The sequence below is a fragment of the Alligator sinensis genome, unplaced genomic scaffold, assembly GCF_000455745.1.
Source record: "Alligator sinensis unplaced genomic scaffold, ASM45574v1 scaffold148_1, whole genome shotgun sequence".
In the NCBI taxonomy this organism is placed as follows: Eukaryota; Metazoa; Chordata; order Crocodylia; family Alligatoridae; genus Alligator; species Alligator sinensis.
The window spans coordinates 1,086,807-1,096,708 of NW_005842407.1; the positions used below are offsets into that span (position 1 = coordinate 1,086,807).

Consider the following 9,902-nt stretch of genomic DNA (forward strand, 5'->3'; position numbering starts at 1 on the left):
GAGTACAGAGATGGCAAAAATCACCTCTCTCAAGCCTCTAGCTAATGGGAGAGAGCTCACCGTGAGCTGCTGTTTTGCAACCCACTTCCCTCCATCACTGAGGGTGACTTGGCTGAAGAGAGATTTTGGGGCTCCTTCTGATACTATCTGTGACACGGTTAGTTACCCAGGAGATTCGTACATCTCATGTTTGCTGGGTCCAGGAAACAGAGACTAGGGTATATGGTACATGCCGGGTAGAGCATGTGACCCAAAAATCCCCCTTACAGGAAATGACTGAAGCACTACATACAATTGAATAGTGAATTTCTGCTCCTGGGCTGGGTGTCCTTACACAGCTAGTCATGATGCTACGGTAGAAGAGCCCCCATGATGAGCGGGTGAGAGGGCACTTCCCTGACCCATCCTCAAGCATCCCTAAAAGGTGGTGGATCTCACATGGGGAAGGGGTTCCTGTCTCAGGAAAGATTCTACATGGAGTTTCAGGGGCATATGACCCTTAAGCAGATAAGTAAACCATTAGGTCTTATGAGTAAGAATACTGATCTGAAATGGCTCACCCTGAGAAACTTCAAAAAAAGGGAAAGAAAAATGCTGTTTTCATCAGATGTTTTTCCATGAAAAACAGAATTTTTCTGGGAAGAGAGCAAAAAAATGAGAACGGTACAATTTCTATGTGGGAATGTTATTGTGATGGCTCATGTAGCCTGACATTGGAGCACAAGAAAATAATGAGAACCCTTAGCTACAACTCATATGTAATGGATGGTCTTGGGAGGAGGACTACTATCAAGAGATGGGATCCATCTGAAAAGAATGGGGAAGAGCATCTTTGGGCATTGTCCAGTCAACTTAGAGGGCTTTAAACTAGGTTACATGAGGGACGGTGATCAAAACCCTTCAGCAACAGAGCATGCAGTCCAGAGGGGAGAGGACTCAAAGAAGCAATTCAACTCTGGGAAAGGGCAAGAATGCTACAGGACTGCAACAAGTGGTACAAAAGGGAAGAGAGGAAGTCAACATGCAAAATACATCCTATACAAATACACAAATGCAAGAAATAGGAGGAATAAACAAGATGAATTGGAAGCTGCAGCCTGTGTAAAGAACTATGATCTGATTGGCATCACCAAGACCTGACGGGAGAGCTCTTATGACTGGACTATCAACATAGAGGGTTGCACTCTGTTTTGGAAGGACAAGGTTGGGAAAATAGGTGGTGGTGTTGCCTGTATGTCAGAAACATGTACACTTGTTCCCTGGTTCAGGAGGAAGAAGGTGGCAAAGCAGAACATATCTGAGTGAAGATGAAAAGTGAAAGATACAGCACTGATATAAAGTGAGGATTTATTATAGGCCACCTAATAAGGAAAGAGGTGGATGATGCACTCTTTAAGCAGGTGACAAATCTATCCAAAAGCTATGGGATGGTACTTGTAACAGGGAGACAAATGACCCTGTTACAAGAGATAATACAAGTAAAACTTATCGGGAGTTGGAGACACCAGGCGCCGACAGTGACATCATCAAGCAGCGTCTTGTGGCAGGAGATTCACACACCTGAAAGAAGACTTTGATTATTGACCAGAAGAGGAGCTAGGAAGCATTGAAAGATTACCACCCACAAGCCTCTAACCCCGGAAAGGAACAGAGTGTGAGAGAAAGCAACCAAGAAGTTTGAGGCAGCCTGTGTGGAGGCATGGGAACACAGCAGTGACTTGTCAGAATGGACAGCGTGCACCCAGAGACACATATGCAACTTACCTGAGCAAGCAAGAGGTGAGAATGCTCTGGGAGATGGGTGGATGTGGGTCTTGTGAACTACGAGTTGGGATATAAAGAATAGAAAATAAAGATGATGAAATAGTAAGGTGAGATCAGCTGTTGGCAGTTCACCAGTTATAAGGACTGTGAAATATAGACCTTGTTGATTACGAATCTGTGTGTGACCACACCGGGTAAATTCTGTAATACATATTAAGGAACATCATATAAACTGGGCTGTATGATCTGCAATTATCTTCTGTTTGCTTATTAATATATCCATATATTCTCCTATCAAAGGCATGGCAGGTGAGTGAATGAACGAAGATAGCCACCAGTTTCCTAGATCCATAAGCAGGAACCTTAAGACATTACTTATCTGCAACAGTAATAATGGGAGACTTCAATTTTCCGGCTATCTGCTGGAAGCACAATGCAGCCAAACATAAAATGTCAAGCTGGTTCCTAACTTGTGCGGAGGACAATTTTATCTTCCAGAAAGTGGAGGATACAACTGAGGGATCATCTATCTTAGATCTTGTCCTGAAAAACTGGTGGAAGATGTGAAGGCAATGGATAACTTGCGAGGAAACGATCATGATATGATACAATTCCAGATCCTGAGACAGGGAAAACATGAGGTCAGCAAAATTAGGATGCTAGATTTCAAAAAGGCAGATTTCATCTGACTCAAAGAGCTACTAGCTATATTTTCATGGGGGAATAGATTGAAGGATAAAGGCACCCAGGAAGGCTGGGAGCTTCTAAGGGGCATAGTATTGGAAGTCCAACAAGAAACTGTCCCAACAGGATGGAAGCAGAAGAAGAAACTATAAGCCTGTTAGTCTTACCTCGGTCCTGGGGAAGCTTTTTGAGAAAATTATCCTGGCGCACGTCCACGAGAGGCTAGCAGGGGAGACTATGCTTAGGGGCAACCGACATGGGTTTGTTAGAGGCAGGTCCTGTCAAACCAACCTGGTGGCCTTCTACGACTAGGTCACAAAAGCCTTGGACGCAGGTGTCGCGGTGGACGTTGTGTTTCTGGACTTTAGGAAGGCCTTCAACACAGTCTCTCGCCCCATTCTCATTAAAAAACTAGGAGACTGTGGTGTTGGTGCCTACACAGTCAGATGGGTCACTAACTGGCTGGAGGGCTGCACCCAGAGAGTGGTGGTGGACAGGTCATTTTCGACCTGGAGGGATGTGGGCAGTGGGGTCCCCCAGGGCTCGCTCCTCGGGCCCGCACTGTTCAACATCTTCATCAGCGACTTGGACAAAGGGGTAAAATGAACCTGTTCAAATTTGCAGATAACACTAAGATGTGGGAAGAACTGGACATACCAGAAGGGAGAAATAGGCTGCAATCGGACCTAGACAGGTCACAGGGGCAGGATGGGTTTCAATACTGACAAGTGCAAGGTATTGCACCTACGGAGGAAGAACCACAGCACACCTACAGGCTGGGGAACTCCCTTCTCATCAGTGCAGAGGTAGAGAAGGATCTTGGAGTCATTATTGAGGCCAATATGAACATGGGCCGACAGTGTGGGGATGTGGTCAGGAAGGCCAACCATACCTTGTCATGCATCCACAGATGCATCTCAAGCAGGTCCAAGGAGGTGATCCTCCCCCTCTATGCAACACTGGTCAGGCCGCAGTTGGAGTACTGCATCCAGTTCTGGGCACCGCACTTCAGGAGGGATGTGGACAGCATCAAGAGGGTCCAGAGGAGGGCCACCCACATGATCAGGAGTCAGCAGGGCAGGCCCTACGAGGAGAGGCTAAGGGACCTGAACCTGTTCAGCCTCTACAAGAGAAGGCTGAGGGGGGATCTAGTGGCCATTTACAAACTAGTCAGGGGGGATCAGCAGGCATTGGGGGAGTCCCTGTTCCCCCGAGCACTCCCAGAAGTGACAAGAAATAACGGTCACAAGCTGGCAGAGGGTAGATTCAGGCTAGATTTCAGGAGGCGCTACTTCATTGTCAGGGCGGCTAGGATCTGGAACCAACTTTCAAGAGAAGTGGTGCTGGCTCCTACCCTGGGAGTCTTTAAAAGGAGGCTAGATAAACACCTGGCTGGGGTAATTTGACCCCAGTACTCTTTCCTGCCATGGCAAGGGGTTGGACTTGATCTGCTCAGGTCCCTTCTGACCCTACCAACTATGAAACTATGAAACTATAAGAATGGCAGAAGACCAATGTGGCTACACAAGGAGCTTCTGAAATGCCTCAAATGCAGAAGGAAAGCATACAGGCAATGGATGAATGGGCAGGTCACCAAGGAAGCATACCAAGAAATAGTAATAACCTGTAGGGACACAATCAGGAAGGCAAAGATAAAGAACAATATGCACCTGGCAAAGGAAGTTAAGGACAGCAACAAGAAGCTCTATAAGTGTATTGGCCAGAAAAGGAGGACCAAGGAAGCTGTGGGTCCTCACTTAAGCCAGGGGGAACTCCTAACTAAAGATGCAAAGGTGGAGCTACTCAACAGCTACTTTGCCTCAGTCTTCACAAAAAAATAAGCTGCAGCTGAACACCTAATAGGGATTATCTGAATAAGGAAGGGAGGAAGCTGAGAAAGGAGATAATAAAAGAGACTGTCAGAGGGCTTTTGTTGGGTCTGAATGAATTTAATTCAGCAGAGTCATATGAGCTTTATCCCAGGTTCCCGAAGGAAATGACAGAGGAAATCTCAGAGCCCTTGACAATGATTTTCATGAAGCCGTGGCAGACAAACCAGGTATCAGAGGACTAGAAAAGAGCCAATGTAGCGCCCCTCTGTAAAAAAGGAAAAGAGGAGGATCCTGGGAACTACAGGCCTCACCTCAATACCTAGGAAGTTATGGGAACATGTCCTAAGGAAGTCCATTTGCAAACATCTGGAGGAGGAAAAGCTGACCACAAGCAGCCAGCGTGGATTTATGAAAATTAAAGCATGTCAAAGAAACATGATTTTCTTCTTCGACAAAGTAACTACTTGTGTGGATGAAGGGAATATTGTGGATATAGCATATCTGGACTTCAGCAAAGCTTCTTACCCAGTCCCACATGTTCTTCAAAATAACAAATTGAAGAAATGTGGGCTGGACAAAACTACTATAAGGTGGATAGGTAACTGGCTCAATAGCCATAAGCAAATGGAAAATATTAACAGGTCCATGTCAGAATGGCATACGTTTTTGAGTGGAGTCACATAAGGGTCTGTCCTGCCCCAGTGCTGTTCAACCTAGATGCTGGCATAGAAAGCTTCTTGAGCAAGTTTGCAGATGACATGAAACTGGGAAGGACTGCAAACACATTGGAGGATACAAGTGCAATTCAGAAAGATCTCAACAAATTGGAAAGTTGGACAAGAGCTAAGAGGATAAAGTTCAATGTGGACAATGCAAGATGCAGCCTCTCAGGAGGAATAATCAAAAACACAAATATAAAATGGGGGACACCTGGCTGGATGGCAGCATTAGGGAAAAGGATTGGAGTCTTGGTAAACCACAGGCTCAATATGGGTTTGCAGTGTGATGCAGCTACACAAAAGGCACATGTGGTTTTGAGATATATCAACAGAAGCATTACGTGTAAGATATGGGAGGCAATAATGTCTCTCTACTCAGCACTGGTTAGGCCTCATCTGGAGTAGCATGTGCAGTTCTGGGCTTCCCATTGTAAAACAGATGTGGAGAAGCTAGCGAGGGTCCAGAGGTGGGCAACAAAGATGATTAAGGGCTTGGAAAGCAAGTTTATGAGGAGAGGCTGAAGGAGCTGGGCACATTCCACTTATGGGAAAGGCACTTAAGAGGGGACAGGATGTCAGTCTTCAAACAGTTGAAGGGATGCCATAAAGGGCGAAAACACCTTTTCTCTCTTGCTGCAGACAGGAAGATGTGGACCAATTACTTGAAGTTGCAGCAAAGTAAATTTAGATTGGATATCCAGAAAAAACTTCTTCACTGTGAGGATAATGAGGCAGTGGAATAGACTGCCTAGGAAAAATGCAGATTCTCCATCACTGGAGGTGTTCAAGAAGAGGTTGGACAGTCACTGGTCAGGGACAATGTAGGTGTAGCTAGGCCTACAGTCTGCTATGGATATTTCCCATGCTTCTGGGCTGGTTGCTGCCCCCCCCCACATATTTGTTAGAACATTTTTAAGCCTTCATAGTTTCATAGTTGGTAGGGTCGTAAGGGACCTGAGCAGATCATCTAGTCCAACCCCCTTACCATGGCAGGAAAGAGAACTGGGGTCAAATGAGAGGCATTGGGTGTTGGCTACAGCCAAGGCTGGGGACTTTGAATGGAGTATGCCGGTCCTCCTGCTGGGACCAGAGCTGTAGGTTCCTGGACAGAGCAGTGACAATGCTTATGGGGTACACAGGGGTGCACGTGCACCCCCCTGAGATTGCTGGTGCACCAGTTGTCAGGCTGCACTCCCTGTTTAGGCGACGGGCAGGGGGGCAGGCAGGAGTGCTGGTGCCCCCCCTGAGAACGCCGGCTGGGGAGCGGGGCTGCCAGCTAAAGTGGCCACAGGACTTCTGGAAAGGGCGCAGCCACTCTTTGGTGAGTAAGATCGCCGCAGCCCCCACGCCCCCAGTGAGATACACGTAACCCCCCCCCACCCCAACTCAAGAGGCACCAGTCGCCCATGGGATAGAGGGTCTTGCCCCTCTGCTCGGGGTCAGACTGATCGCCATATTTGGGGTCAGTCTGCATCTCCTGTTCAACTTGGCATCTCCTGCTCATTCTTGGATTCAAGAATAGAAAGCCTCCACTGAAGTGGCATAACTGATGCGTTTAGAGGGTGCTTAAGGCATTTTAATGCCCCTTCACTAATGACCGCTCTCATTTGAAACACCTTTATGACAGTTTTAAGGTAACCTGTGCCAAAGCCCTAAATCTTTGGCCCAGAGCGGTGGTCGGTGCCTGCCTGCAAGCATGCTATATGCAAAGCGATGTGGAACTTGGCAGACAACAGCGCTGAGCACCAGAAGGGACTCATTGGCAGCAGCTTGTGAACTATGTCACCTGATCAAGATGCAAAGGGGAATATGGGGCAACTGGTGCCAATGGTGAGAACTGCCTTCCTGGCAGTGAGATGGGGTGGCGGAACAAAGGCACAGCAGTGATGCTGCCAGGGCCTTTCAAAGGGAGCCTCAGGACACCAGGCTGACAGGATGGGGCCATGAGAACAAGCTGTGCCAGCCCCCGCACAGCACCCAGCTGACCAAAGCAGAGCAGCAAAGAGGGGAGACTAACCGTGGGTTTTATGTGGTTTATTTAACAGGCAGGGAGCAGCTGAAGGCCTGCCCTGCTGGGTATTCCTGGGTTTTGGGGTACACAGGGCCCTGCTGGCCTGTGGGGCCTCACAGCAGACTCGCTCAGGCTGGGGGGCACCGTTCCTATGCACAAGACCGGTGAGAGAGCGCCCGGCTGCCCCAGCGCGCTCTGAGCGCACACACCTGCCGGGAGCGCTCCAAAGTGCGTCAGCACCCGCGCGGCGGCCGGGAGCGCGCCTCGCCTACGCACTGCAGCCTTGCTCTGACACAGGAGCAACAGCGACTACCCTGAGGGGCGGGGCCTCCACAGCCCCACCTATACGGGGAGCCCCGCCCCCGGTCTCCCCGAGTGACGTGGCAGTCGGAAGGGCCTGATGATCATGTGACACACCGACAGCAACCCCCCCGCCATGGAGGGCGCATCACGTGATCCAGCGAGGGGCCCCGCCCCCTCAGTCGTGTGACCGTCGGGCGGGAGGGAATTCTAGCAACCGACTCTGTTTACGTCTGGCTAATGCCTGGGTAACCGCTACCGCACTCAAACGGTCCCGGAAGTGCTGGCGGTTGAGGGCGGAGGGCCGGAGCGGGACAGCAGCTGGGTCGCAGCCCGCCACCCCCTCGCGCTGCAGCTGCTCGCGCTCGTGGGGTCGCTGCGCGGGGAGGGCAAATCCCCTACCCCAACCGCCGCGCACGCGGCCGATCAGGGCGGGCCCGGCAGGTGCGGCCCCGCCCTGCCCCGCCCCTTCCTGCGCCGCCCCCCCGCGGTGCGTCATGCGTGAGGGACCGGGTTTGTCTGCGCAGGTCACGTGCCCATTTTGTTCTCGGCGTTTGTGGTCCGTTATTGCACGTGGCCAGGTGTTCTGTTGTCCACTTCGTTAGCTCCTTGGGAGCACCCGACTGGTACGTCCACAGTTGCAACATTGCTACGGTTTGTCAGTCCCTGGCAGTAGGGTTTTGGCTGCTGGAAAGTCCATTTTTCTGCTGTCAGGTATTTTCATGTGTAGTTGTGTCTCCTTGGGTGTGGCATAGAGAGTGTGGGCGCTGGTGAGGGAGCTCCTGCGTGACTTCAGCCATTCATGTGCTGCGGGATTCATAAATTTCATAGACATCAAGGCTGGAAGGGACCTCATAAGATCTTTGGGTCTAGCCCATTTTGGAAGCCAGCTAGGGTCAAAGGATCCCAGCAAGATAAACATCCAGATGTTTCTTGAAAGTGTCCAGGGGTGACCTAGTAGCAGCCTATAAGTACATAAAAGGTGTGCATCAAGATCTGGGGGAAATGCCTGTTCACCAGAGCACCCCAGGGGATGATAAGGTCCAACGTTCACAAACTACCTGCAAGCCTGTTTTAGGCTGGACATAAGGAGAAACTTCTTTACTGTCCGAGCCCCCAAGGCCTGGAACAGACTTCCCCCAGAGGTGGTGCAGGCACCTACTCTGGGCACTTCTCCAGGCTGAAGAGTCTGGTAGCTCCCAGCCTGTCTTCATAAGGCCTATTCTCCTGCCCTCTGAACATGTGTGTGGCTCTCCTCTGGGCTGTTTCAAGCTTTTCCACGTCCTTCCTAAATTGTGGAGCCCAGAACTGGATACAGTACTCCAGGGATGGTCATACAGCGAGTGTCTTGCATCTTCCATTTGTCTTAATGGTTGTATCATGCTGGGCACTACTCTTCTGATGTTAGGTGGACTGATGCCAGCCAGCAGATACACACTGTTTAGGCTGGTAGGCTTCAGATATCCTGTGATGCATCGGCAGCTCTCATTCAGAATGGGGTCAAGGCACTTGACATTTATGGATCTCTCCATACAGGGTGTGCGTAATCGGCGGAGGAGAAGCTGAGAGCCAGAGCAGTGGTTTGGATGGTTGAGGGGCTAGCTCTCCGTTTCACGTTGTTGAGCTTATGTAGAGTGTTGTTACAAGTGTTCACCTTTGCTTTTGTTTTTATTATGTGCTCTTTGTATGAGAGGGTTTGATGGAGGGTGACTCCAAGAGTAAACCAGGTTTGGATGGTGAGATAGTGGGGAACTGGATCACATAACCTTATACTGATGGTTGGCCTCATGTTTTTTGAGATGGCAGGCACATACTTCTGCTTTTGCTGGTTTGGTGCATAATGGGTTTTCAGTATAATATGAGGTTAGGGGGCAGTTATTGCCTCACTTAGGGATTTTTCATTATGGCCAAGCCAGTGTTTTGGGCTCTTACGTACAGGTTGTCTGCATAGATGAAACATTTTGTTTCCAGATCAGTTGGTTTATCATTTGTATAGATGTTATATAACAGTGGTGCAAGTATGCTTCCTTGGGGGAGGCCATTAATCTGTTGCCTCCATCTGCTTCACTTCCCATTCAGTTTGACAAAAAGAAGTCTGTTTTTGAGCAGGGTTGGTTTAGTTCTGTAAGGTATAGATCAGGGGTGTCCAACCTTTTTGAATGTGGGGCCAGATCACAAATTTTTTATCACCCAGTGGGCTGGTGAGTCATATTCAAAGACCTCACAGGAAGTGGTATCACATCAGGAAGTGATGTCACGTGACCTTTGACACCAGTGAAGTTGCAGGAAGTGACGATGAAATGGGTCTGGAAATGTGGTTTAAAATCCAAAATAAAAACAATATAAAAGCAAGAATGAAATAATACCAAACACTTGACTAAAATAAACACTTTCACTTCTACTCACTTCTCAGTGAATGAAAGAAGCATAATGCAAGTCAACAGATCAAATGTGGAAAAGATATCAGCCAGAGTGGAAACTAATCAAAGCAACAAAATATGGGCATTTTTGAGAATCTAGACTATTTATATGTAGGGTGACCATATATCCTGGATTGGCTGAGACAGTCCCAGATTTTATAGGCTGTATTCG

The 9,902-nt window shown here is 48.8% G+C and overlaps 1 protein-coding gene across 5 annotated transcripts in view; it reads left to right on the plus strand.

Moving 5' to 3' along the window:
- The first annotated feature begins 7,462 nt into the window (after nucleotides 1–7,462).
- Nucleotides 7,463–9,902, plus strand: part of LOC102381416 (kelch-like protein 7) — an 18,340-nt gene continuing 15,900 nt past the window's right edge. For 2 of the 5 annotated variants that reach the window (XM_006029958.3, XM_025211458.1), the window contains exon 1: nucleotides 7,464–7,936. The gene's annotated coding sequence lies outside the window, so the exon portion shown is untranslated. Of the gene's footprint in view, nucleotides 8,025–9,902 lie in introns of all 5 variants that reach the window. The other 3 variants (XM_006029959.2, XM_006029960.2, XM_025211459.1) reach the window with 3 other exon arrangements.